This window comes from Leiobunum rupestre, chromosome 6 (genome assembly GCF_980474605.1).
Source record: "Leiobunum rupestre chromosome 6, qqLeiRupe1.1.hap1, whole genome shotgun sequence".
NCBI classification, from domain to species: domain Eukaryota; kingdom Metazoa; phylum Arthropoda; class Arachnida; order Opiliones; family Sclerosomatidae; genus Leiobunum; species Leiobunum rupestre.
Genome location: NC_143389.1, coordinates 4,034,828 through 4,061,859, shown reverse-complemented (window position 1 = coordinate 4,061,859; position 27,032 = coordinate 4,034,828). Strand labels below are relative to the sequence as shown.

Sequence of the window (27,032 nt, the reverse complement as noted above, 5' to 3'; positions counted from 1 at the left end):
GGCTTATTTTTGGTAAGTACAAAATCATTTATTATATATTGCTCTATAATTAACTATATTTGGAATTAAACATTTTTGTTCTATTTATCTCAAAGTCATGATTATTCCTAACATTAATAGTATTAAACTTAATATGATATATCTTTTGTTAAAGTAGATTAGGAATTTATAATTTTAATATTTATAGAGGAGTTCGGATTTAAAATGTTATATTTTTTTAATAATGATCTCAAAGATCTGACTTTTGAAATGTTTGTTACTTTTTCTAAGTATCAATAAAACATGACATTAAATTTATATTGTGCCAAGGTTCATTTTTATATTTTACATAAACTACATCACCTAAAACAATTAATAGATAAAAGTTAGCTATATTATTTTGTTTAAAAAATATATCTCTGTCTCCGTTTTATTATTTAATTTCGTGGTTTGTTTTGATATTTTGTATTTTTGGGTTACTCCCCTAATCCATGCGGCTGTCCCATGATAAAACCTTCTATAAAACATTTTCCAAAAGTCCTTTTTTAGATTCAACTATTTAAATTACATTTAAGATTAAAATTTAGAACAAAAAATATATTTCACAATTAGAATTTGTTAATAAAATTTTAACTTTGGACTTCATTCCAAAACCAGAAAAGGCCATTTCAGAGTGGATTTTACCGCGGAAATGTTTTTGTTTAGAGATAAACGTTAGTTAGTTAGTTAGTTAGTTAGTTAGTTAGTTAATTAGTTAGTTAGTTAGTTAGTTAGTTAATTAGTTAGTTAGTTAGTTAGTTAGTTAGTTAGTTAGTTAGTTAGTTAGTAAGTAAGTAAGTAAGTAAGTAAGTAAGTAAGTAAGTTAGTACTATTTTAAGTACAAGCCTTAAGTAGAATAAAATGAAAACCAATTTTCTCGCCATTTTATTTTGTTCAATTTTGATACTAACATGTATTTTATTCACGGAAAGATGCTGCCAGTTGTTAAAAAAAGGCCAAGAGTTGACCGAAATAATATTATCGTCTGGGCGAACTTTTAATTGCATAAAAAAGCAGCGTCAAAATGATAGGATGAAGGTATTTTCCTGTTAAAAGACGCAAATCCCATCCCGCGAAAATAAATGAGTAGCCAACGGCACGCGGTGTTCCCAGGTGGTCTCCCTCCCAAGTACTGACCGCGCTCGACGCTGCTTAACTACGGTGATCAGACGAGAACCGGTGTATTCAGCGTGATATGGCCGTTGCCGCTAGAGTGTAATTGATAGCGGTGGACAAGCCGCGACTAGCCAGGTCCTGGTAGGTTGGTGATCGCCGAGGGCCACCGGCTGCATGCGGCTCCAATAGAACGTTCTATACACTCTTTTTAGAAACGTTTACTGGGCGCCGATATTATCGTACAGACAACCAACGAGCAAGCCCTTTACCGCAGAAATTTCATCCCCCCCCCCCCCCAAACCAGTTTTTTCATCACCCTCCCCGTAGACTGTAAGGTGATGGCGGTCGATTGGGAAGGCGCGTTTACGAATCTATAAAATTGGTGTGGTGTGCTTTCCCCCTTTGGAGTTCGGAGGAGGTGAAGGTTTGGCCGGTTTTTCGTCTTAGAGAAATATATTTATCTGGCAAACCCGTAAGAAATTGAGAGCAGTCAATTTTTATTAGTAGCGTAGTTGCTAGCCTAGGCTTCACATATTTCCGGCTTTGCTTTCCGCGCCTTTTTTCTTATTTTAAATGATTTTTGTAATAAATGTATGATGGCAAATAAGCAAAATTCTAGAAAATACTAGTCCCAAATCCACGTGTTTAAGATGAAACTTAGATCATGAAAATATCCTTAACCCCAAACATACTTCAACACCTAGGGTGCCTCCTACAACTCCTAAAAGGTACGTCTCTAAAATATTCATATAAAGACAGGACATAAGCCGAATTCTCTTAAACCAAAGAATAACAAAAGTTGTTAGTCCTGCTGAACCAGCTCTATAGTCTGTATGAAAAGTGACCGGTTATGGTCCACTTTTATAGAACGCTCTATTCGCTTATAATAAATTTTTCCTAAATGGTCATTTAAACGCGTTTGACGTTTCACGTAGAATCTAGTACACTTAATACGTTATTTATGGTCCTATAAACCACCATTTAGATTTTTTTTCCATACGGCCCGGTAAAGTGGCCCACTCTACTGTCTCTAGCCGATGACCCCAAAAGTGCCAGTCCGGGCCTGGCGGTGTACCTCTATTTCACGGATTCAAGATATCGTCTTCTCCTTTGTTCGCGCGATGGCTACAAACGTTGTCATCTCCCACCAGGACCAACATTCGGTGACGTAATTATGAAATATTTGAAATGCTCGAATTCTCTCTTTTTACTTTGTTAAACAGTGACGGCTCCTAGCGGGTTATCGCTTCTCGGCCTTTTGGCTAAGATCAAAGTGTAGTATCTGTTCTTATCAGCTTAATATCTGATACGGGTCCCATCGGGGCCCAAGATATTAAACTTATTTTTGGACGGCGGCGGAGTGGTCGGAGCTTGCTCCACCTCCGCCACGGGTCGGCCTGGTATTGCAGTAAATCCGGGATCGGCCCACTTCTCTCTTGAAATCAAAAATCAAACGCTCTTATAATGGCGCACTGCGCAACACAGTATTTCCGGGAAATGTTATTTGGCTGTCTTTATATATATTTCTTTATTATAATATATTGCCCCTCTGACGTCATAAGTGGTAAAATCCTTATTGTCGAATAGTTAATAATGAAGAATCGGAAAGATTCCAGTTTTTGAATTTTCTTTTACCTAGTTATACACTCTTTTTCGCGGTATTTTCACGGAGGATAGGAAGGGAGGCGAAGTAGGAGGGATGAATGGCGGCAAGATTGCGGCAGCTACGCTACGTCTAGCCGCCATTTTTCCGAAATTTTCCCGCCGCTAAGCTTCTTACAAGGATGCTGCCGCGTTCATCCCTCCTACTTCGCCTCCCTTCCTATCCTCCTTGGTATTTTCCTGGGCGCGTCCATGCTTGGTTTTCCCCCTTTCAGTCCTCTCCTCCATTATGGATACCCAAGGAGTGGATGCTAGACTCCCCGTTTAGGGCAGAGGCAATGGCCGACGAGCGGGAGGCAAGTAAGAGGGGTAAAATAAAGGCGCGAAAAGAGGTTGTTCTGTGTTATTCCTGTGGTTTTATTCGTAACCCAAGGTTCGTAAATCGTGCATGTTCTAAGTGGTTGGCTGAAGGAACCGGTTTTCATAACGTAAATTCGCGGGTTTCGGTATGGTGGGTAGAGACAGCGCGCCCCTCATTTTTAGGTCATTGGGTTCCAGCCAAGATGTTCCGCGTAAAGAGAAAACACGAAATAAGCCCCTCTCCATTTTTTCTCTCTTCCCGTCTTCCGTGGACAGTGAGTCGCCGCCGGGGGCCCGCCGCCCGCGGCAGCTACATTACCAAGATATAAAGTGGCAAGGCTTATTTTTGGTAAGTACAAAATCATTTATTATATATTGCTCTATAATTAACTATATTTGGAATTAAACATTTTTGTTCTATTTATCTCAAAGTCATGATTATTCCTAACATTAATAGTATTAAACTTAATATGATATATCTTTTGTTAAAGTAGATTAGGAATTTATAATTTTAATATTTATAGAGGAGTTCGGATTTAAAATGTTATATTTTTTTAATAATGATCTCAAAGATCTGACTTTTGAAATGTTTGTTACTTTTTCTAAGTATCAATAAAACATGACATTAAATTTATATTGTGCCAAGGTTCATTTTTATATTTTACATAAACTACATCACCTAAAACAATTAATAGATAAAAGTTAGCTATATTATTTTGTTTAAAAAATATATCTCTGTCTCCGTTTTATTATTTAATTTCGTGGTTTGTTTTGATATTTTGTATTTTTGGGTTACTCCCCTAATCCATGCGGCTGTCCCATGATAAAACCTTCTATAAAACATTTTCCAAAAGTCCTTTTTTAGATTCAACTATTTAAATTACATTTAAGATTAAAATTTAGAACAAAAAATATATTTCACAATTAGAATTTGTTAATAAAATTTTAACTTTGGACTTCATTCCAAAACCAGAAAAGGCCATTTCAGAGTGGATTTTACCGCGGAAATGTTTTTGTTTAGAGATAAACGTTAGTTAGTTAGTTAGTTAGTTAGTTAGTTAGTTAATTAGTTAGTTAGTTAGTTAGTTAGTTAATTAGTTAGTTAGTTAGTTAGTTAGTTAGTTAGTTAGTTAGTTAGTTAGTAAGTAAGTAAGTAAGTAAGTAAGTAAGTAAGTAAGTTAGTACTATTTTAAGTACAAGCCTTAAGTAGAATAAAATGAAAACCAATTTTCTCGCCATTTTATTTTGTTCAATTTTGATACTAACATGTATTTTATTCACGGAAAGATGCTGCCAGTTGTTAAAAAAAGGCCAAGAGTTGACCGAAATAATATTATCGTCTGGGCGAACTTTTAATTGCATAAAAAAGCAGCGTCAAAATGATAGGATGAAGGTATTTTCCTGTTAAAAGACGCAAATCCCATCCCGCGAAAATAAATGAGTAGCCAACGGCACGCGGTGTTCCCAGGTGGTCTCCCTCCCAAGTACTGACCGCGCTCGACGCTGCTTAACTTCGGTGATCAGACGAGAACCGGTGTATTCAGCGTGATATGGCCGTTGCCGCTAGAGTGTAATTGATAGCGGTGGACAAGCCGCGACTAGCCAGGTCCTGGTAGGTTGGTGATCGCCGAGGGCCACCGGCTGCATGCGGCTCCAATAGAACGTTCTATACACTCTTTTTAGAAACGTTTACTGGGCGCCGATATTATCGTACAGACAACCAACGAGCAAGCCCTTTACCGCAGAAATTTCATCCCCCCCCCCCCCCCAAACCAGTTTTTTCATCACCCTCCCCGTAGACTGTAAGGTGATGGCGGTCGATTGGGAAGGCGCGTTTACGAATCTATAAAATTGGTGTGGTGTGCTTTCCCCCTTTGGAGTTCGGAGGAGGTGAAGGTTTGGCCGGTTTTTCGTCTTAGAGAAATATATTTATCTGGCAAACCCGTAAGAAATTGAGAGCAGTCAATTTTTATTAGTAGCGTAGTTGCTAGCCTAGGCTTCACATATTTCCGGCTTTGCTTTCCGCGCCTTTTTTCTTATTTTAAATGATTTTTGTAATAAATGTATGATGGCAAATAAGCAAAATTCTAGAAAATACTAGTCCCAAATCCACGTGTTTAAGATGAAACTTAGATCATGAAAATATCCTTAACCCCAAACATACTTCAACACCTAGGGTGCCTCCTACAACTCCTAAAAGGTACGTCTCTAAAATATTCATATAAAGACAGGACATAAGCCGAATTCTCTTAAACCAAAGAATAACAAAAGTTGTTAGTCCTGCTGAACCAGCTCTATAGTCTGTATGAAAAGTGACCGGTTATGGTCCACTTTTATAGAACGCTCTATTCGCTTATAATAAATTTTTCCTAAATGGTCATTTAAACGCGTTTGACGTTTCACGTAGAATCTAGTACACTTAATACGTTATTTATGGTCCTATAAACCACCATTTAGATTTTTTTTCCATACGGCCCGGTAAAGTGGCCCACTCTACTGTCTCTAGCCGATGACCCCAAAAGTGCCAGTCCGGGCCTGGCGGTGTACCTCTATTTCACGGATTCAAGATATCGTCTTCTCCTTTGTTCGCGCGATGGCTACAAACGTTGTCATCTCCCACCAGGACCAACATTCGGTGACGTAATTATGAAATATTTGAAATGCTCGAATTCTCTCTTTTTACTTTGTTAAACAGTGACGGCTCCTAGCGGGTTATCGCTTCTCGGCCTTTTGGCTAAGATCAAAGTGTAGTATCTGTTTCCAATATCAGTTCTATACCGCGATCTTAGTCTAAGCCGAGAAGTGTTTATACGCCTTTAAGGCGAGTTATACGTGCCTGCTCGTCTACCTGCCAAGCTGATTCGGCATTCTACACCGACCCAGTTCCTGTGCCAGTTGAAGTTCCTGTTCCTGCTCCTGCGTTCCAGTCGCTGTTTGGCTCATCCCAGCGGTTCCTGAGTATCCGGTTTCCGCTTCGGCGGTCACCACCATCGTCGCCATGCCTGCCGTGTCGTCGCTGCCGTGTAAACCACAGTCCGAGCCTTCGTCCTCCAAGAAGGCCACGGCAAGAATCAAGTTCGACGGGGTCAATGTAGAAGATTTGGCTGTAGCTCTTTTCGACTGCATTGGCCCCAAGAGTATCACCGTCTTCCAGATGATTGGAAAAGCGGAATGCCAGATCACCTTTAAAGATGCTTTCTGCTATCAGAAGGCTGTGGATGCCGGCATTATTGTCGGTGACAAGCACCTCAACATCGTTGGAGTCGCCGATCCGGTTACGCAGATAACAATCAAGGATGCTCCCAGCTGGTGGGAGCTACCCTTTCTGAAATCTGCCTTAAAGAATTATTGTGAGGTACTCTCAGAAACATGGGAAACATTTCAAAAAGGCCCGTTAAAAGACGTCCGCAATGGAAATCGGCGGCTAGAAGTAAAGATCAAGAGTCCAATCCCGAACCTGATGACCATCAGCGGGCATCGCATCCAACTTGTCTATCAAGGTGTCCAGCGAATGTGTTTTTACTGCCGTAAAGACAGTCATCAGGTTCGGGATTGCCCGAAGAAGAAAAAGAAAAAGGCGCAATCAGCTCCAGAAGATTCGGACATCCTAGGGCATATTCCAGCCCCCGAAGACACTGGCAACTTACGAAACTCGACCCAGCACCACTGGCAGAACGGGAAACCGCTACCGATGCTGCTGACCATCAAGAACAGATGGACGAATCTATACCAGAAGTAGGGTGTTTTGAGGGGGGTGAAGATGGCTGGAGTCTCTCTTCGCCAAAGTCTTCCCTTAAAGCATCTGAATTGCCAAAAATGTCTAACGGCTACGCAAACGCTGTGAAGACTCCGCCACAGCGCACACCCGTTCCAGAGTCATCTCCCAACTCGAAACACCCAGTATACGAGAGTCCGATCTACGAACGAGATTGGCAGTTTTCAGAAATGACCGATTGCGAAATAGAGAACTTTTGCCAGCGTGCAGGAAACTTTGTCACGGAGTCACCTGAGCTACTCAGATGGCGTGAAGAATTCTTAACTGAGGCACGTCAAACTTTGCAGACTCGCAGGAAACGAGTACAGACTTCCCCATCAGGAACATTTACCAAAAAAGGGAAAAAATAGGCCCTTATGGTGATATGTAAATATGTTTTTAAATTACTTTCTTAGTTTTAAATACGCTTTTATTGTAAATTTTAACTTTACAATTTTAAAAGTTATTTTTATATAAATTTTAAAAGATTATTGTATGCTTAATATGAATAGCTCACCTGATACGTACCGCGGAACCTGTTTACCCTGTAAAAGAAAATTTAAAAATTATTTAGAACCTATTGTTAAAAAAAAAAAACTTACCTGATATACTTACCTTGAAAACTGTAGAACCTGAAAAACAAAAAGAAAAAATTAGAATTGTATGCTTAAATTTAAATTAATTTATAGGATACTAATACCTGAAGTAAATTATATTTACTTACCTTCACTCGACATGTAGATAACTGTAAATAGTATTGTAAATTATCGCGTCTAATTTTATTTTTGGAACAACAAGTATTTTTACGCTCGTTTAGCGCTTTGACTGATGTATGCAACAATCCATTTTTTTGTTTAATACAGTGTTCGCGATAATTTAAATTTTTTAATAACGCGGACACTTGTAACCTTGACAACGAATTTTAAATAAACAAATTCAGTATCTGTTCTTATCAGCTTAATATCTGATACGGGTCCCATCGGGGCCCAAGATATTAAACTTATTTTTGGACGGCGGCGGAGTGGTCGGAGCTTGCTCCACCTCCGCCACGGGTCGGCCTGGTATTGCAGTAAATCCGGGATCGGCCCACTTCTCTCTTGAAATCAAAAATCAAACGCTCTTATAATGGCGCACTGCGCAACACAGTATTTCCGGGAAATGTTATTTGGCTGTCTTTATATATATTTCTTTATTATAATATATTGCCCCTCTGACGTCATAAGTGGTAAAATCCTTATTGTCGAATAGTTAATAATGAAGAATCGGAAAGATTCCAGTTTTTGAATTTTCTTTTACCTAGTTATACACTCTTTTTCGCGGTATTTTCACGGAGGATAGGAAGGGAGGCGAAGTAGGAGGGATGAATGGCGGCAAGATTGCGGCAGCTACGCTACGTCTAGCCGCCATTTTTCCGAAATTTTCCCGCCGCTAAGCTTCTTACAAGGATGCTGCCGCGTTCATCCCTCCTACTTCGCCTCCCTTCCTATCCTCCTTGGTATTTTCCTGGGCGCGTCCATGCTTGGTTTTCCCCCTTTCAGTCCTCTCCTCCATTATGGATACCCAAGGAGTGGATGCTAGACTCCCCGTTTAGGGCAGAGGCAATGGCCGACGAGCGGGAGGCAAGTAAGAGGGGTAAAATAAAGGCGCGAAAAGAGGTTGTTCTGTGTTATTCCTGTGGTTTTATTCGTAACCCAAGGTTCGTAAATCGTGCATGTTCTAAGTGGTTGGCTGAAGGAACCGGTTTTCATAACGTAAATTCGCGGGTTTCGGTATGGTGGGTAGAGACAGCGCGCCCCTCATTTTTAGGTCATTGGGTTCCAGCCAAGATGTTCCGCGTAAAGAGAAAACACGAAATAAGCCCCTCTCCATTTTTTCTCTCTTCCCGTCTTCCGTGGACAGTGAGTCGCCGCCGGGGGCCCGCCGCCCGCGGCAGCTACATTACCAAGATATAAAGTGGCAAGGCTTATTTTTGGTAAGTACAAAATCATTTATTATATATTGCTCTATAATTAACTATATTTGGAATTAAACATTTTTGTTCTATTTATCTCAAAGTCATGATTATTCCTAACATTAATAGTATTAAACTTAATATGATATATCTTTTGTTAAAGTAGATTAGGAATTTATAATTTTAATATTTATAGAGGAGTTCGGATTTAAAATGTTATATTTTTTTAATAATGATCTCAAAGATCTGACTTTTGAAATGTTTGTTACTTTTTCTAAGTATCAATAAAACATGACATTAAATTTATATTGTGCCAAGGTTCATTTTTATATTTTACATAAACTACATCACCTAAAACAATTAATAGATAAAAGTTAGCTATATTATTTTGTTTAAAAAATATATCTCTGTCTCCGTTTTATTATTTAATTTCGTGGTTTGTTTTGATATTTTGTATTTTTGGGTTACTCCCCTAATCCATGCGGCTGTCCCATGATAAAACCTTCTATAAAACATTTTCCAAAAGTCCTTTTTTAGATTCAACTATTTAAATTACATTTAAGATTAAAATTTAGAACAAAAAATATATTTCACAATTAGAATTTGTTAATAAAATTTTAACTTTGGACTTCATTCCAAAACCAGAAAAGGCCATTTCAGAGTGGATTTTACCGCGGAAATGTTTTTGTTTAGAGATAAACGTTAGTTAGTTAGTTAGTTAGTTAGTTAGTTAGTTAATTAGTTAGTTAGTTAGTTAGTTAGTTAATTAGTTAGTTAGTTAGTTAGTTAGTTAGTTAGTTAGTTAGTTAGTTAGTAAGTAAGTAAGTAAGTAAGTAAGTAAGTAAGTAAGTTAGTACTATTTTAAGTACAAGCCTTAAGTAGAATAAAATGAAAACCAATTTTCTCGCCATTTTATTTTGTTCAATTTTGATACTAACATGTATTTTATTCACGGAAAGATGCTGCCAGTTGTTAAAAAAAGGCCAAGAGTTGACCGAAATAATATTATCGTCTGGGCGAACTTTTAATTGCATAAAAAAGCAGCGTCAAAATGATAGGATGAAGGTATTTTCCTGTTAAAAGACGCAAATCCCATCCCGCGAAAATAAATGAGTAGCCAACGGCACGCGGTGTTCCCAGGTGGTCTCCCTCCCAAGTACTGACCGCGCTCGACGCTGCTTAACTTCGGTGATCAGACGAGAACCGGTGTATTCAGCGTGATATGGCCGTTGCCGCTAGAGTGTAATTGATAGCGGTGGACAAGCCGCGACTAGCCAGGTCCTGGTAGGTTGGTGATCGCCGAGGGCCACCGGCTGCATGCGGCTCCAATAGAACGTTCTATACACTCTTTTTAGAAACGTTTACTGGGCGCCGATATTATCGTACAGACAACCAACGAGCAAGCCCTTTACCGCAGAAATTTCATCCCCCCCCCCCCCCCAAACCAGTTTTTTCATCACCCTCCCCGTAGACTGTAAGGTGATGGCGGTCGATTGGGAAGGCGCGTTTACGAATCTATAAAATTGGTGTGGTGTGCTTTCCCCCTTTGGAGTTCGGAGGAGGTGAAGGTTTGGCCGGTTTTTCGTCTTAGAGAAATATATTTATCTGGCAAACCCGTAAGAAATTGAGAGCAGTCAATTTTTATTAGTAGCGTAGTTGCTAGCCTAGGCTTCACATATTTCCGGCTTTGCTTTCCGCGCCTTTTTTCTTATTTTAAATGATTTTTGTAATAAATGTATGATGGCAAATAAGCAAAATTCTAGAAAATACTAGTCCCAAATCCACGTGTTTAAGATGAAACTTAGATCATGAAAATATCCTTAACCCCAAACATACTTCAACACCTAGGGTGCCTCCTACAACTCCTAAAAGGTACGTCTCTAAAATATTCATATAAAGACAGGACATAAGCCGAATTCTCTTAAACCAAAGAATAACAAAAGTTGTTAGTCCTGCTGAACCAGCTCTATAGTCTGTATGAAAAGTGACCGGTTATGGTCCACTTTTATAGAACGCTCTATTCGCTTATAATAAATTTTTCCTAAATGGTCATTTAAACGCGTTTGACGTTTCACGTAGAATCTAGTACACTTAATACGTTATTTATGGTCCTATAAACCACCATTTAGATTTTTTTTCCATACGGCCCGGTAAAGTGGCCCACTCTACTGTCTCTAGCCGATGACCCCAAAAGTGCCAGTCCGGGCCTGGCGGTGTACCTCTATTTCACGGATTCAAGATATCGTCTTCTCCTTTGTTCGCGCGATGGCTACAAACGTTGTCATCTCCCACCAGGACCAACATTCGGTGACGTAATTATGAAATATTTGAAATGCTCGAATTCTCTCTTTTTACTTTGTTAAACAGTGACGGCTCCTAGCGGGTTATCGCTTCTCGGCCTTTTGGCTAAGATCAAAGTGTAGTATCTGTTTCCAATATCAGTTCTATACCGCGATCTTAGTCTAAGCCGAGAAGTGTTTATACGCCTTTAAGGCGAGTTATACGTGCCTGCTCGTCTACCTGCCAAGCTGATTCGGCATTCTACACCGACCCAGTTCCTGTGCCAGTTGAAGTTCCTGTTCCTGCTCCTGCGTTCCAGTCGCTGTTTGGCTCATCCCAGCGGTTCCTGAGTATCCGGTTTCCGCTTCGGCGGTCACCACCATCGTCGCCATGCCTGCCGTGTCGTCGCTGCCGTGTAAACCACAGTCCGAGCCTTCGTCCTCCAAGAAGGCCACGGCAAGAATCAAGTTCGACGGGGTCAATGTAGAAGATTTGGCTGTAGCTCTTTTCGACTGCATTGGCCCCAAGAGTATCACCGTCTTCCAGATGATTGGAAAAGCGGAATGCCAGATCACCTTTAAAGATGCTTTCTGCTATCAGAAGGCTGTGGATGCCGGCATTATTGTCGGTGACAAGCACCTCAACATCGTTGGAGTCGCCGATCCGGTTACGCAGATAACAATCAAGGATGCTCCCAGCTGGTGGGAGCTACCCTTTCTGAAATCTGCCTTAAAGAATTATTGTGAGGTACTCTCAGAAACATGGGAAACATTTCAAAAAGGCCCGTTAAAAGACGTCCGCAATGGAAATCGGCGGCTAGAAGTAAAGATCAAGAGTCCAATCCCGAACCTGATGACCATCAGCGGGCATCGCATCCAACTTGTCTATCAAGGTGTCCAGCGAATGTGTTTTTACTGCCGTAAAGACAGTCATCAGGTTCGGGATTGCCCGAAGAAGAAAAAGAAAAAGGCGCAATCAGCTCCAGAAGATTCGGACATCCTAGGGCATATTCCAGCCCCCGAAGACACTGGCAACTTACGAAACTCGACCCAGCACCACTGGCAGAACGGGAAACCGCTACCGATGCTGCTGACCATCAAGAACAGATGGACGAATCTATACCAGAAGTAGGGTGTTTTGAGGGGGGTGAAGATGGCTGGAGTCTCTCTTCGCCAAAGTCTTCCCTTAAAGCATCTGAATTGCCAAAAATGTCTAACGGCTACGCAAACGCTGTGAAGACTCCGCCACAGCGCACACCCGTTCCAGAGTCATCTCCCAACTCGAAACACCCAGTATACGAGAGTCCGATCTACGAACGAGATTGGCAGTTTTCAGAAATGACCGATTGCGAAATAGAGAACTTTTGCCAGCGTGCAGGAAACTTTGTCACGGAGTCACCTGAGCTACTCAGATGGCGTGAAGAATTCTTAACTGAGGCACGTCAAACTTTGCAGACTCGCAGGAAACGAGTACAGACTTCCCCATCAGGAACATTTACCAAAAAAGGGAAAAAATAGGCCCTTATGGTGATATGTAAATATGTTTTTAAATTACTTTCTTAGTTTTAAATACGCTTTTATTGTAAATTTTAACTTTACAATTTTAAAAGTTATTTTTATATAAATTTTAAAAGATTATTGTATGCTTAATATGAATAGCTCACCTGATACGTACCGCGGAACCTGTTTACCCTGTAAAAGAAAATTTAAAAATTATTTAGAACCTATTGTTAAAAAAAAAAAACTTACCTGATATACTTACCTTGAAAACTGTAGAACCTGAAAAACAAAAAGAAAAAATTAGAATTGTATGCTTAAATTTAAATTAATTTATAGGATACTAATACCTGAAGTAAATTATATTTACTTACCTTCACTCGACATGTAGATAACTGTAAATAGTATTGTAAATTATCGCGTCTAATTTTATTTTTGGAACAACAAGTATTTTTACGCTCGTTTAGCGCTTTGACTGATGTATGCAACAATCCATTTTTTTGTTTAATACAGTGTTCGCGATAATTTAAATTTTTTAATAACGCGGACACTTGTAACCTTGACAACGAATTTTAAATAAACAAATTCAGTATCTGTTCTTATCAGCTTAATATCTGATACGGGTCCCATCGGGGCCCAAGATATTAAACTTATTTTTGGACGGCGGCGGAGTGGTCGGAGCTTGCTCCACCTCCGCCACGGGTCGGCCTGGTATTGCAGTAAATCCGGGATCGGCCCACTTCTCTCTTGAAATCAAAAATCAAACGCTCTTATAATGGCGCACTGCGCAACACAGTATTTCCGGGAAATGTTATTTGGCTGTCTTTATATATATTTCTTTATTATAATATATTGCCCCTCTGACGTCATAAGTGGTAAAATCCTTATTGTCGAATAGTTAATAATGAAGAATCGGAAAGATTCCAGTTTTTGAATTTTCTTTTACCTAGTTATACACTCTTTTTCGCGGTATTTTCACGGAGGATAGGAAGGGAGGCGAAGTAGGAGGGATGAATGGCGGCAAGATTGCGGCAGCTACGCTACGTCTAGCCGCCATTTTTCCGAAATTTTCCCGCCGCTAAGCTTCTTACAAGGATGCTGCCGCGTTCATCCCTCCTACTTCGCCTCCCTTCCTATCCTCCTTGGTATTTTCCTGGGCGCGTCCATGCTTGGTTTTCCCCCTTTCAGTCCTCTCCTCCATTATGGATACCCAAGGAGTGGATGCTAGACTCCCCGTTTAGGGCAGAGGCAATGGCCGACGAGCGGGAGGCAAGTAAGAGGGGTAAAATAAAGGCGCGAAAAGAGGTTGTTCTGTGTTATTCCTGTGGTTTTATTCGTAACCCAAGGTTCGTAAATCGTGCATGTTCTAAGTGGTTGGCTGAAGGAACCGGTTTTCATAACGTAAATTCGCGGGTTTCGGTATGGTGGGTAGAGACAGCGCGCCCCTCATTTTTAGGTCATTGGGTTCCAGCCAAGATGTTCCGCGTAAAGAGAAAACACGAAATAAGCCCCTCTCCATTTTTTCTCTCTTCCCGTCTTCCGTGGACAGTGAGTCGCCGCCGGGGGCCCGCCGCCCGCGGCAGCTACATTACCAAGATATAAAGTGGCAAGGCTTATTTTTGGTAAGTACAAAATCATTTATTATATATTGCTCTATAATTAACTATATTTGGAATTAAACATTTTTGTTCTATTTATCTCAAAGTCATGATTATTCCTAACATTAATAGTATTAAACTTAATATGATATATCTTTTGTTAAAGTAGATTAGGAATTTATAATTTTAATATTTATAGAGGAGTTCGGATTTAAAATGTTATATTTTTTTAATAATGATCTCAAAGATCTGACTTTTGAAATGTTTGTTACTTTTTCTAAGTATCAATAAAACATGACATTAAATTTATATTGTGCCAAGGTTCATTTTTATATTTTACATAAACTACATCACCTAAAACAATTAATAGATAAAAGTTAGCTATATTATTTTGTTTAAAAAATATATCTCTGTCTCCGTTTTATTATTTAATTTCGTGGTTTGTTTTGATATTTTGTATTTTTGGGTTACTCCCCTAATCCATGCGGCTGTCCCATGATAAAACCTTCTATAAAACATTTTCCAAAAGTCCTTTTTTAGATTCAACTATTTAAATTACATTTAAGATTAAAATTTAGAACAAAAAATATATTTCACAATTAGAATTTGTTAATAAAATTTTAACTTTGGACTTCATTCCAAAACCAGAAAAGGCCATTTCAGAGTGGATTTTACCGCGGAAATGTTTTTGTTTAGAGATAAACGTTAGTTAGTTAGTTAGTTAGTTAGTTAGTTAGTTAATTAGTTAGTTAGTTAGTTAGTTAGTTAATTAGTTAGTTAGTTAGTTAGTTAGTTAGTTAGTTAGTTAGTTAGTTAGTAAGTAAGTAAGTAAGTAAGTAAGTAAGTAAGTAAGTTAGTACTATTTTAAGTACAAGCCTTAAGTAGAATAAAATGAAAACCAATTTTCTCGCCATTTTATTTTGTTCAATTTTGATACTAACATGTATTTTATTCACGGAAAGATGCTGCCAGTTGTTAAAAAAAGGCCAAGAGTTGACCGAAATAATATTATCGTCTGGGCGAACTTTTAATTGCATAAAAAAGCAGCGTCAAAATGATAGGATGAAGGTATTTTCCTGTTAAAAGACGCAAATCCCATCCCGCGAAAATAAATGAGTAGCCAACGGCACGCGGTGTTCCCAGGTGGTCTCCCTCCCAAGTACTGACCGCGCTCGACGCTGCTTAACTTCGGTGATCAGACGAGAACCGGTGTATTCAGCGTGATATGGCCGTTGCCGCTAGAGTGTAATTGATAGCGGTGGACAAGCCGCGACTAGCCAGGTCCTGGTAGGTTGGTGATCGCCGAGGGCCACCGGCTGCATGCGGCTCCAATAGAACGTTCTATACACTCTTTTTAGAAACGTTTACTGGGCGCCGATATTATCGTACAGACAACCAACGAGCAAGCCCTTTACCGCAGAAATTTCATCCCCCCCCCCCCAAACCAGTTTTTTCATCACCCTCCCCGTAGACTGTAAGGTGATGGCGGTCGATTGGGAAGGCGCGTTTACGAATCTATAAAATTGGTGTGGTGTGCTTTCCCCCTTTGGAGTTCGGAGGAGGTGAAGGTTTGGCCGGTTTTTCGTCTTAGAGAAATATATTTATCTGGCAAACCCGTAAGAAATTGAGAGCAGTCAATTTTTATTAGTAGCGTAGTTGCTAGCCTAGGCTTCACATATTTCCGGCTTTGCTTTCCGCGCCTTTTTTCTTATTTTAAATGATTTTTGTAATAAATGTATGATGGCAAATAAGCAAAATTCTAGAAAATACTAGTCCCAAATCCACGTGTTTAAGATGAAACTTAGATCATGAAAATATCCTTAACCCCAAACATACTTCAACACCTAGGGTGCCTCCTACAACTCCTAAAAGGTACGTCTCTAAAATATTCATATAAAGACAGGACATAAGCCGAATTCTCTTAAACCAAAGAATAACAAAAGTTGTTAGTCCTGCTGAACCAGCTCTATAGTCTGTATGAAAAGTGACCGGTTATGGTCCACTTTTATAGAACGCTCTATTCGCTTATAATAAATTTTTCCTAAATGGTCATTTAAACGCGTTTGACGTTTCACGTAGAATCTAGTACACTTAATACGTTATTTATGGTCCTATAAACCACCATTTAGATTTTTTTTCCATACGGCCCGGTAAAGTGGCCCACTCTACTGTCTCTAGCCGATGACCCCAAAAGTGCCAGTCCGGGCCTGGCGGTGTACCTCTATTTCACGGATTCAAGATATCGTCTTCTCCTTTGTTCGCGCGATGGCTACAAACGTTGTCATCTCCCACCAGGACCAACATTCGGTGACGTAATTATGAAATATTTGAAATGCTCGAATTCTCTCTTTTTACTTTGTTAAACAGTGACGGCTCCTAGCGGGTTATCGCTTCTCGGCCTTTTGGCTAAGATCAAAGTGTAGTATCTGTTTCTATTATCAGTTCTATACGGAGGTCTTAGTCGGGGGGCGAGAAGTGTTTTTACGCCTGTTAGGCGAGTTTGCCTGCTCTGCCACGTTGAATCGTCAGTCGCTGCCGTTCCTGTCTCCAGTCCAGATCCAGTTCCGGCTACTGTTCCTGTTTTCCTGTTGCCGCCTGCTACAAGCCAGCGGTTCCTGAGTACCGGTCTCCGCTTCGGCGGTTTCCACAAACGTTCGCCATGCCTCCTGTAGCGTCGAAGTCGACTCCAGCGGAGTCCTCGTCTTCGAAACAGGCCACTGCACGAATCAAATTCGACGGGGTCAATGTAGAAGATTTGGCTTTTGCTCTTTTCGACTGCATTGGCCCCAAGAGTATCACAGTCTTCCAAATGATCGGGAAGTCTGAGGCGCAGATATCCTTCAAGGACATCGTATCGTACCAAAAGGCTGTTGACGCTGGTATAATCGTTGGGGAGAAGCATTTATCCATCGTTGGAGTGGCTGATCCTGTAACCCAAATCACCGTGAAAGGCGCACCTAGTTGGTGGGAATTAAGCTTTTTAAAGGCTGCTCTGAAAAATTACGGAGAGGTTTTGTCCGAAACATGGGAAACATTCCAGAAGGGACCGTTGAAGGACGTCCGTAATGGAAATCGGAGGCTGGAGGTCAAGGTCAAGAGCCCAATCCCGAACCTGATGACCATCAGTGGACATCGCATTCAAATTGTCTATCAAGGAGTCCAGCGAATGTGCTTTTATTGCCGAAAGGACAGTCATCAGGTTCGGGATTGCCCCAAGAAAAGGAAAAAAGTGCGTTCCGCTCCACAGGACGCGGATATTCAAGTCCAGATCCCGTCACCCGAAGGCTCAGACAAACCCGGAAGTGTGGTAATGCCACAAGTAGCAGACACTGCAGCTATCACGGACGCAGGTGAGGACCTGGAAAAAATGGATCAAGAGGAACAAGACGCAGGAAACTTCGTTGAGGGCGAAGATGGCTGGGGCCTTTCTCTGTCAGGACCTTCCCACAAGTCTTTTGACTCACCAAAAAATTCCGGGAGTTACGCCACAGTTGTAAAAACTCCATCACATCACGAACCTGATTCGAAGTCTTCACCGCAATCACAACATCCAGTATACGAAGAACCGATCTACGAACGAGATTGGCAGTTTTCAGAAATGACCGAAAATGAAATAGAGAACTTTTGTCACCGTGCACGGAACTTTGTGACAGAATCACCAGAACTACTTAGCTGGCGGGAAGAATTCCTGGCTGAAGCACGCCTCACCTTGCAAACTCGAAGGAAGCGAGTACAGACATCCCCATCCGGATCATATACCAAAAAAGGGAAAAAATAGGCCCTTATTGGGATATGTAAATATGTTTTTAAATTACTTTCTTAGTTTTAAAATCGCTTATATTGTAAATTTTAACTTTACAATTTTAAAATTCTCGTTACATACATTTTAATAGTTTATTGTATGTTTAAATGAAAAATTCACCTGAGATGTACCGCGGAACCTGTTTACCCTGTAAAAGAAAAATCAATAGACAAAATTATTTAGACCCTATTGTAAAAAAAAAAAAACTTACCTGATATACTTACCTGGAAAACTGTAGAACCTGGAAAAAGGGGGGGGGGAATTAGAATTGTATGGTTAAATATAATTAATTTATAGTATACTAACACCAGAAGTAAATAATATTTACTTACCTTCGCTTGACATATAGTTAATCTGTAAATAGTATTGTATTTTATCGCGTCTAATTTTTATTCTTGGAACGACAAGTATTTTTACGCTCGTTAATTGCTTTAACTGATATATGCAACTGTCTTTTTTTTCTTGTTTAAAACAGTGTTCGCGATAATTTAAATTTTTTAATAAACGCGGACACTTGTAACCTTGACCAGAATTTTAAATAAACAAATTCAGTATCTGTTCTTATCAGCTTAATATCTGATACGGGTCCCATCGGGGCCCAAGATATTAAACTTATTTTTGGACGGCGGCGGAGTGGTCGGAGCTTGCTCCACCTCCGCCACGGGTCGGCCTGGTATTGCAGTAAATCCGGGATCGGCCCACTTCTCTCTTGAAATCAAAAATCAAACGCTCTTATAATGGCGCACTGCGCAACACAGTATTTCCGGGAAATGTTATTTGGCTGTCTTTATATATATTTCTTTATTATAATATATTGCCCCTCTGACGTCATAAGTGGTAAAATCCTTATTGTCGAATAGTTAATAATGAAGAATCGGAAAGATTCCAGTTTTTGAATTTTCTTTTACCTAGTTATACACTCTTTTTCGCGGTATTTTCACGGAGGATAGGAAGGGAGGCGAAGTAGGAGGGATGAATGGCGGCAAGATTGCGGCAGCTACGCTACGTCTAGCCGCCATTTTTCCGAAATTTTCCCGCCGCTAAGCTTCTTACAAGGATGCTGCCGCGTTCATCCCTCCTACTTCGCCTCCCTTCCTATCCTCCTTGGTATTTTCCTGGGCGCGTCCATGCTTGGTTTTCCCCCTTTCAGTCCTCTCCTCCATTATGGATACCCAAGGAGTGGATGCTAGACTCCCCGTTTAGGGCAGAGGCAATGGCCGACGAGCGGGAGGCAAGTAAGAGGGGTAAAATAAAGGCGCGAAAAGAGGTTGTTCTGTGTTATTCCTGTGGTTTTATTCGTAACCCAAGGTTCGTAAATCGTGCATGTTCTAAGTGGTTGGCTGAAGGAACCGGTTTTCATAACGTAAATTCGCGGGTTTCGGTATGGTGGGTAGAGACAGCGCGCCCCTCATTTTTAGGTCATTGGGTTCCAGCCAAGATGTTCCGCGTAAAGAGAAAACACGAAATAAGCCCCTCTCCATTTTTTCTCTCTTCCCGTCTTCCGTGGACAGTGAGTCGCCGCCGGGGGCCCGCCGCCCGCGGCAGCTACATTACCAAGATATAAAGTGGCAAGGCTTATTTTTGGTAAGTACAAAATCATTTATTATATATTGCTCTATAATTAACTATATTTGGAATTAAACATTTTTGTTCTATTTATCTCAAAGTCATGATTATTCCTAACATTAATAGTATTAAACTTAATATGATATATCTTTTGTTAAAGTAGATTAGGAATTTATAATTTTAATATTTATAGAGGAGTTCGGATTTAAAATGTTATATTTTTTTAATAATGATCTCAAAGATCTGACTTTTGAAATGTTTGTTACTTTTTCTAAGTATCAATAAAACATGACATTAAATTTATATTGTGCCAAGGTTCATTTTTATATTTTACATAAACTACATCACCTAAAACAATTAATAGATAAAAGTTAGCTATATTATTTTGTTTAAAAAATATATCTCTGTCTCCGTTTTATTATTTAATTTCGTGGTTTGTTTTGATATTTTGTATTTTTGGGTTACTCCCCTAATCCATGCGGCTGTCCCATGATAAAACCTTCTATAAAACATTTTCCAAAAGTCCTTTTTTAGATTCAACTATTTAAATTACATTTAAGATTAAAATTTAGAACAAAAAATATATTTCACAATTAGAATTTGTTAATAAAATTTTAACTTTGGACTTCATTCCAAAACCAGAAAAGGCCATTTCAGAGTGGATTTTACCGCGGAAATGTTTTTGTTTAGAGATAAACGTTAGTTAGTTAGTTAGTTAGTTAGTTAGTTAGTTAATTAGTTAGTTAGTTAGTTAGTTAGTTAATTAGTTAGTTAGTTAGTTAGTTAGTTAGTTAGTTAGTTAGTTAGTTAGTAAGTAAGTAAGTAAGTAAGTAAGTAAGTAAGTAAGTTAGTACTATTTTAAGTACAAGCCTTAAGTAGAATAAAATGAAAACCAATTTTCTCGCCATTTTATTTTGTTCAATTTTGATACTAACATGTATTTTATTCACGGAAAGATGCTGCCAGTTGTTAAAAAAAGGCCAAGAGTTGACCGAAATAATATTATCGTCTGGGCGAACTTTTAATTGCATAAAAAAGCAGCGTCAAAATGATAGGATGAAGGTATTTTCCTGTTAAAAGACGCAAATCCCATCCCGCGAAAATAAATGAGTAGCCAACGGCACGCGGTGTTCCCAGGTGGTCTCCCTCCCAAGTACTGACCGCGCTCGACGCTGCTTAACTTCGGTGATCAGACGAGAACCGGTGTATTCAGCGTGATATGGCCGTTGCCGCTAGAGTGTAATTGATAGCGGTGGACAAGCCGCGACTAGCCAGGTCCTGGTAGGTTGGTGATCGCCGAGGGCCACCGGCTGCATGCGGCTCCAATAGAACGTTCTATACACTCTTTTTAGAAACGTTTACTGGGCGCCGATATTATCGTACAGACAACCAACGAGCAAGCCCTTTACCGCAGAAATTTCATCCCCCCCCCCCCCAAACCAGTTTTTTCATCACCCTCCCCGTAGACTGTAAGGTGATGGCGGTCGATTGGGAAGGCGCGTTTACGAATCTATAAAATTGGTGTGGTGTGCTTTCCCCCTTTGGAGTTCGGAGGAGGTGAAGGTTTGGCCGGTTTTTCGTCTTAGAGAAATATATTTATCTGGCAAACCCGTAAGAAATTGAGAGCAGTCAATTTTTATTAGTAGCGTAGTTGCTAGCCTAGGCTTCACATATTTCCGGCTTTGCTTTCCGCGCCTTTTTTCTTATTTTAAATGATTTTTGTAATAAATGTATGATGGCAAATAAGCAAAATTCTAGAAAATACTAGTCCCAAATCCACGTGTTTAAGATGAAACTTAGATCATGAAAATATCCTTAACCCCAAACATACTTCAACACCTAGGGTGCCTCCTACAACTCCTAAAAGGTACGTCTCTAAAATATTCATATAAAGACAGGACATAAGCCGAATTCTCTTAAACCAAAGAATAACAAAAGTTGTTAGTCCTGCTGAACCAGCTCTATAGTCTGTATGAAAAGTGACCGGTTATGGTCCACTTTTATAGAACGCTCTATTCGCTTATAATAAATTTTTCCTAAATGGTCATTTAAACGCGTTTGACGTTTCACGTAGAATCTAGTACACTTAATACGTTATTTATGGTCCTATAAACCACCATTTAGATTTTTTTTCCATACGGCCCGGTAAAGTGGCCCACTCTACTGTCTCTAGCCGATGACCCCAAAAGTGCCAGTCCGGGCCTGGCGGTGTACCTCTATTTCACGGATTCAAGATATCGTCTTCTCCTTTGTTCGCGCGATGGCTACAAACGTTGTCATCTCCCACCAGGACCAACATTCGGTGACGTAATTATGAAATATTTGAAATGCTCGAATTCTCTCTTTTTACTTTGTTAAACAGTGACGGCTCCTAGCGGGTTATCGCTTCTCGGCCTTTTGGCTAAGATCAAAGTGTAGTATCTGTTTTCAATAGTGCTATACCGAGATCTTAGTCGGGGGGCGAGAAGTGTTTTTACGCCTGTTAGGCGAGTTTTTACCTGCTCTCTACCACGCTGCCGCGCCAGAAATTTCCGTTCCTGCTGCCAGTCGAAGTACCAGTTCCAGCTGCTGTTCCTGCCTCCAAGTTGCCGTCTGCCTCTCCTCAGCGGTTCCTGAGATCCGGTCTCCGCTTCGGCGGTCGCCACCAGTCGCCATGCCTGCCGTGCAGTCTTTGCCGTCCGTTTCGCAGTCCTTACCTTCAACCTCGAAGAAGGCAACTGCAAAAATCAAGTTCGACGGGGTCAATGTAGAAGATTTAGCTATTGCTCTTTTCGACTGCATTGGCCCCAAGAGCATCACGGTTTTCCAGATGCTTGGAAAAACTGAAGCTCAGATAACGTTCAACAATCATGTCAGTTACCAGAAAGCTGTTGATGCTGGAATCATCGTCGGCGAGAAACATTTGAATATCGTGGGGGTCGCAGACCCAAAGTCTTATATCACAATTAAAGATGCTCCAAGCTGGTGGGAGCTTTCGTTTTTGAAATCCGCCCTAAGGAATTATTGCGAAGTTCTTTCTGAAACGTGGGAAACGTTCCAGAAAGGCCCACTTAAAGACGTTCGCAATGGGAATCGGCGTCTGGAAGTCAAGGTGAAGAGTCCAATCCCGAACCTGATGACCATCAGTGGACATCGTATCCAAATCATGTATCAAGGCGTCCAGCGTATGTGCTTCTACTGCCGCAAGGACAGTCATCAGGTTCGGGATTGCCCGAAAAAGAAAAACAAGGCTCGACCATCTCCAGATACCGCCACTTACCAGAACCCGTCCTCTAACGAACCAGAGAACGTTAGGAGCGGAACGCCGATTCCAGTCGAGGATGTCGAAGAAGCCAGCACCCACGACGAAACGATGGCGGAAACCTCACCATCACGAGAAGAGAATGGAGTAACCCCCTCACCAAGAGACTTTCAGGGTTCGAAAGAGGGTTGGTCGCTTGCAACGCCAGAGCCATCCCCCGAGAAACCTGAATCTTCCACTATAGTCAAAGGCTACGCCAATGCTGTCAAGTCACCCCAGAAGCAAGTCCACTGCACGCAAGAAACTGTTCCAAAGGAGCCTAAAGAGATACCAATTAATGAACGTCATTGGAACTTCGGGACCCTAACGAAAGACGAACTAGAGGATTTCTGTCGTAAAGTCAGCGAATTAAATAACACGGAACCTAAGGTCCTGGCGTGGTGCGAAAAAGCATTGGGAAAGGCAAAAAATCAACTCCATCTGCGTTCCAAACGACGGCATAGTCCTCCTAGTGAAAAAGATCCCAAGAAAGGGAAAAAATAGGTCTTATGCTAATTGTGTAATTATGTTTTTAATTATACCTTTTTCGTAACCATCTGTTGTAAATATATGCAAATAATTTTACAAGCCTTAATTGTTTTTATCATGTTAAAAGTATAATTTTAGTTTTACAAAACTCCGTGTGTTCGGTTTTTCTTAAATTGTTTTTAGCCTTAAATTTTATTGGATTTTCTCCGCCTTAATGCCCCTTTGTAGATTATGAAAAGTTATTCATTACTTATTTCAAGCTATTTAATTAAATTTGAAGTTAAAGAAAAAAAATGGAAAAAAGAAATATACTCACCTTGATGCATTGTAAAGATCCAAACCTGAAAAGAAACAAAAGATTATGACATTTTTATTTTTATTTGACAAATGTTCGCGCTAAATTAAAAAATTAATAACGCGAGCATATGTAACCATGACAAGAATTTCAAATAAACAAATTCAGTATCTGTTCTTATCAGCTTAATATCTGATACGGGTCCCATCGGGGCCCAAGATATTAAACTTATTTTTGGACGGCGGCGGAGTGGTCGGAGCTTGCTCCACCTCCGCCACGGGTCGGCCTGGTATTGCAGTAAATCCGGGATCGGCCCACTTCTCTCTTGAAATCAAAAATCAAACGCTCTTATAATGGCGCACTGCGCAACACAGTATTTCCGGGAAATGTTATTTGGCTGTCTTTATATATATTTCTTTATTATAATATATTGCCCCTCTGACGTCATAAGTGGTAAAATCCTTATTGTCGAATAGTTAATAATGAAGAATCGGAAAGATTCCAGTTTTTGAATTTTCTTTTACCTAGTTATACACTCTTTTTCGCGGTATTTTCACGGAGGATAGGAAGGGAGGCGAAGTAGGAGGGATGAATGGCGGCAAGATTGCGGCAGCTACGCTACGTCTAGCCGCCATTTTTCCGAAATTTTCCCGCCGCTAAGCTTCTTACAAGGATGCTGCCGCGTTCATCCCTCCTACTTCGCCTCCCTTCCTATCCTCCTTGGTATTTTCCTGGGCGCGTCCATGCTTGGTTTTCCCCCTTTCAGTCCTCTCCTCCATTATGGATACCCAAGGAGTGGATGCTAGACTCCCCGTTTAGGGCAGAGGCAATGGCCGACGAGCGGGAGGCAAGTAAGAGGGGTAAAATAAAGGCGCGAAAAGAGGTTGTTCTGTGTTATTCCTGTGGTTTTATTCGTAACCCAAGGTTCGTAAATCGTGCATGTTCTAAGTGGTTGGCTGAAGGAACCGGTTTTCATAACGTAAATTCGCGGGTTTCGGTATGGTGGGTAGAGACAGCGCGCCCCTCATTTTTAGGTCATTGGGTTCCAGCCAAGATGTTCCGCGTAAAGAGAAAACACGAAATAAGCCCCTCTCCATTTTTTCTCTCTTCCCGTCTTCCGTGGACAGTGAGTCGCCGCCGGGGGCCCGCCGCCCGCGGCAGCTACATTACCAAGATATAAAGTGGCAAGGCTTATTTTTGGTAAGTACAAAATCATTTATTATATATTGCTCTATAATTAACTATATTTGGAATTAAACATTTTTGTTCTATTTATCTCAAAGTCATGATTATTCCTAACATTAATAGTATTAAACTTAATATGATATATCTTTTGTTAAAGTAGATTAGGAATTTATAATTTTAATATTTATAGAGGAGTTCGGATTTAAAATGTTATATTTTTTTAATAATGATCTCAAAGATCTGACTTTTGAAATGTTTGTTACTTTTTCTAAGTATCAATAAAACATGACATTAAATTTATATTGTGCCAAGGTTCATTTTTATATTTTACATAAACTACATCACCTAAAACAATTAATAGATAAAAGTTAGCTATATTATTTTGTTTAAAAAATATATCTCTGTCTCCGTTTTATTATTTAATTTCGTGGTTTGTTTTGATATTTTGTATTTTTGGGTTACTCCCCTAATCCATGCGGCTGTCCCATGATAAAACCTTCTATAAAACATTTTCCAAAAGTCCTTTTTTAGATTCAACTATTTAAATTACATTTAAGATTAAAATTTAGAACAAAAAATATATTTCACAATTAGAATTTGTTAATAAAATTTTAACTTTGGACTTCATTCCAAAACCAGAAAAGGCCATTTCAGAGTGGATTTTACCGCGGAAATGTTTTTGTTTAGAGATAAACGTTAGTTAGTTAGTTAGTTAGTTAGTTAGTTAGTTAATTAGTTAGTTAGTTAGTTAGTTAGTTAATTAGTTAGTTAGTTAGTTAGTTAGTTAGTTAGTTAGTTAGTAAGTAAGTAAGTAAGTAAGTAAGTAAGTAAGTAAGTTAGTACTATTTTAAGTACAAGCCTTAAGTAGAATAAAATGAAAACCAATTTTCTCGCCATTTTATTTTGTTCAATTTTGATACTAACATGTATTTTATTCACGGAAAGATGCTGCCAGTTGTTAAAAAAAGGCCAAGAGTTGACCGAAATAATATTATCGTCTGGGCGAACTTTTAATTGCATAAAAAAGCAGCGTCAAAATGATAGGATGAAGGTATTTTCCTGTTAAAAGACGCAAATCCCATCCCGCGAAAATAAATGAGTAGCCAACGGCACGCGGTGTTCCCAGGTGGTCTCCCTCCCAAGTACTGACCGCGCTCGACGCTGCTTAACTTCGGTGATCAGACGAGAACCGGTGTATTCAGCGTGATATGGCCGTTGCCGCTAGAGTGTAATTGATAGCGGTGGACAAGCCGCGACTAGCCAGGTCCTGGTAGGTTGGTGATCGCCGAGGGCCACCGGCTGCATGCGGCTCCAATAGAACGTTCTATACACTCTTTTTAGAAACGTTTACTGGGCGCCGATATTATCGTACAGACAACCAACGAGCAAGCCCTTTACCGCAGAAATTTCATCCCCCCCCCCCCCCAAACCAGTTTTTTCATCACCCTCCCCGTAGACTGTAAGGTGATGGCGGTCGATTGGGAAGGCGCGTTTACGAATCTATAAAATTGGTGTGGTGTGCTTTCCCCCTTTGGAGTTCGGAGGAGGTGAAGGTTTGGCCGGTTTTTCGTCTTAGAGAAATATATTTATCTGGCAAACCCGTAAGAAATTGAGAGCAGTCAATTTTTATTAGTAGCGTAGTTGCTAGCCTAGGCTTCACATATTTCCGGCTTTGCTTTCCGCGCCTTTTTTCTTATTTTAAATGATTTTTGTAATAAATGTATGATGGCAAATAAGCAAAATTCTAGAAAATACTAGTCCCAAATCCACGTGTTTAAGATGAAACTTAGATCATGAAAATATCCTTAACCCCAAACATACTTCAACACCTAGGGTGCCTCCTACAACTCCTAAAAGGTACGTCTCTAAAATATTCATATAAAGACAGGACATAAGCCGAATTCTCTTAAACCAAAGAATAACAAAAGTTGTTAGTCCTGCTGAACCAGCTCTATAGTCTGTATGAAAAGTGACCGGTTATGGTCCACTTTTATAGAACGCTCTATTCGCTTATAATAAATTTTTCCTAAATGGTCATTTAAACGCGTTTGACGTTTCACGTAGAATCTAGTACACTTAATACGTTATTTATGGTCCTATAAACCACCATTTAGATTTTTTTTCCATACGGCCCGGTAAAGTGGCCCACTCTACTGTCTCTAGCCGATGACCCCAAAAGTGCCAGTCCGGGCCTGGCGGTGTACCTCTATTTCACGGATTCAAGATATCGTCTTCTCCTT

At 40.1% G+C, this 27,032-nt stretch overlaps 9 non-coding genes and 6 pseudogenes across 9 annotated transcripts; 9 read left to right on the top strand and 6 right to left on the bottom strand.

Annotated features, from left to right (window-relative positions):
* Window positions 1-1,106: 1,106 nt before the first annotated feature.
* On the bottom strand, window positions 1,107-1,225 carry LOC149938496 (5S ribosomal RNA). The gene has a single exon (XR_016481435.1). It is a non-coding gene; the product is annotated as a 5S ribosomal RNA (ribosomal RNA).
* Window positions 1,226-2,376: 1,151 nt separating this feature from the next.
* LOC149938495 (U2 spliceosomal RNA) lies at window positions 2,377-2,568 on the top strand. Its single transcript, XR_016481495.1, has one exon. It is a non-coding gene; the product is annotated as a U2 spliceosomal RNA (small nuclear RNA).
* Window positions 2,569-4,539: 1,971 nt separating this feature from the next.
* On the bottom strand, window positions 4,540-4,658 carry LOC149938494 (5S ribosomal RNA). The gene has a single exon (XR_016482044.1). It is a non-coding gene; the product is annotated as a 5S ribosomal RNA (ribosomal RNA).
* Window positions 4,659-5,810: 1,152 nt separating this feature from the next.
* LOC149938493 (U2 spliceosomal RNA) lies at window positions 5,811-5,969 on the top strand (annotated as a pseudogene).
* A 1,785-nt stretch (window positions 5,970-7,754) lies between these two features.
* On the top strand, window positions 7,755-7,945 carry LOC149938492 (U2 spliceosomal RNA). The gene has a single exon (XR_016481702.1). It is a non-coding gene; the product is annotated as a U2 spliceosomal RNA (small nuclear RNA).
* A 1,971-nt stretch (window positions 7,946-9,916) lies between these two features.
* On the bottom strand, window positions 9,917-10,035 carry LOC149938491 (5S ribosomal RNA). Its single transcript, XR_016482043.1, has one exon. It is a non-coding gene; the product is annotated as a 5S ribosomal RNA (ribosomal RNA).
* Window positions 10,036-11,187: 1,152 nt separating this feature from the next.
* Window positions 11,188-11,346, top strand: LOC149938490 (U2 spliceosomal RNA; annotated as a pseudogene).
* Window positions 11,347-13,131: 1,785 nt separating this feature from the next.
* On the top strand, window positions 13,132-13,322 carry LOC149938489 (U2 spliceosomal RNA). Its single transcript, XR_016481701.1, has one exon. It is a non-coding gene; the product is annotated as a U2 spliceosomal RNA (small nuclear RNA).
* Window positions 13,323-15,293: 1,971 nt separating this feature from the next.
* Window positions 15,294-15,412, bottom strand: LOC149938488 (5S ribosomal RNA). Its single transcript, XR_016482042.1, has one exon. It is a non-coding gene; the product is annotated as a 5S ribosomal RNA (ribosomal RNA).
* Window positions 15,413-16,561: 1,149 nt separating this feature from the next.
* LOC149938487 (U2 spliceosomal RNA) lies at window positions 16,562-16,634 on the top strand (annotated as a pseudogene).
* Window positions 16,635-18,505: 1,871 nt separating this feature from the next.
* On the top strand, window positions 18,506-18,684 carry LOC149938486 (U2 spliceosomal RNA; annotated as a pseudogene).
* A 1,971-nt stretch (window positions 18,685-20,655) lies between these two features.
* Window positions 20,656-20,774, bottom strand: LOC149938485 (5S ribosomal RNA). The gene has a single exon (XR_016482041.1). It is a non-coding gene; the product is annotated as a 5S ribosomal RNA (ribosomal RNA).
* A 1,150-nt stretch (window positions 20,775-21,924) lies between these two features.
* Window positions 21,925-22,046, top strand: LOC149938484 (U2 spliceosomal RNA; annotated as a pseudogene).
* Window positions 22,047-23,751: 1,705 nt separating this feature from the next.
* LOC149938483 (U2 spliceosomal RNA) lies at window positions 23,752-23,930 on the top strand (annotated as a pseudogene).
* Window positions 23,931-25,893: 1,963 nt separating this feature from the next.
* LOC149938482 (5S ribosomal RNA) lies at window positions 25,894-26,012 on the bottom strand. Its single transcript, XR_016482039.1, has one exon. It is a non-coding gene; the product is annotated as a 5S ribosomal RNA (ribosomal RNA).
* Window positions 26,013-27,032: the final 1,020 nt, after the last annotated feature.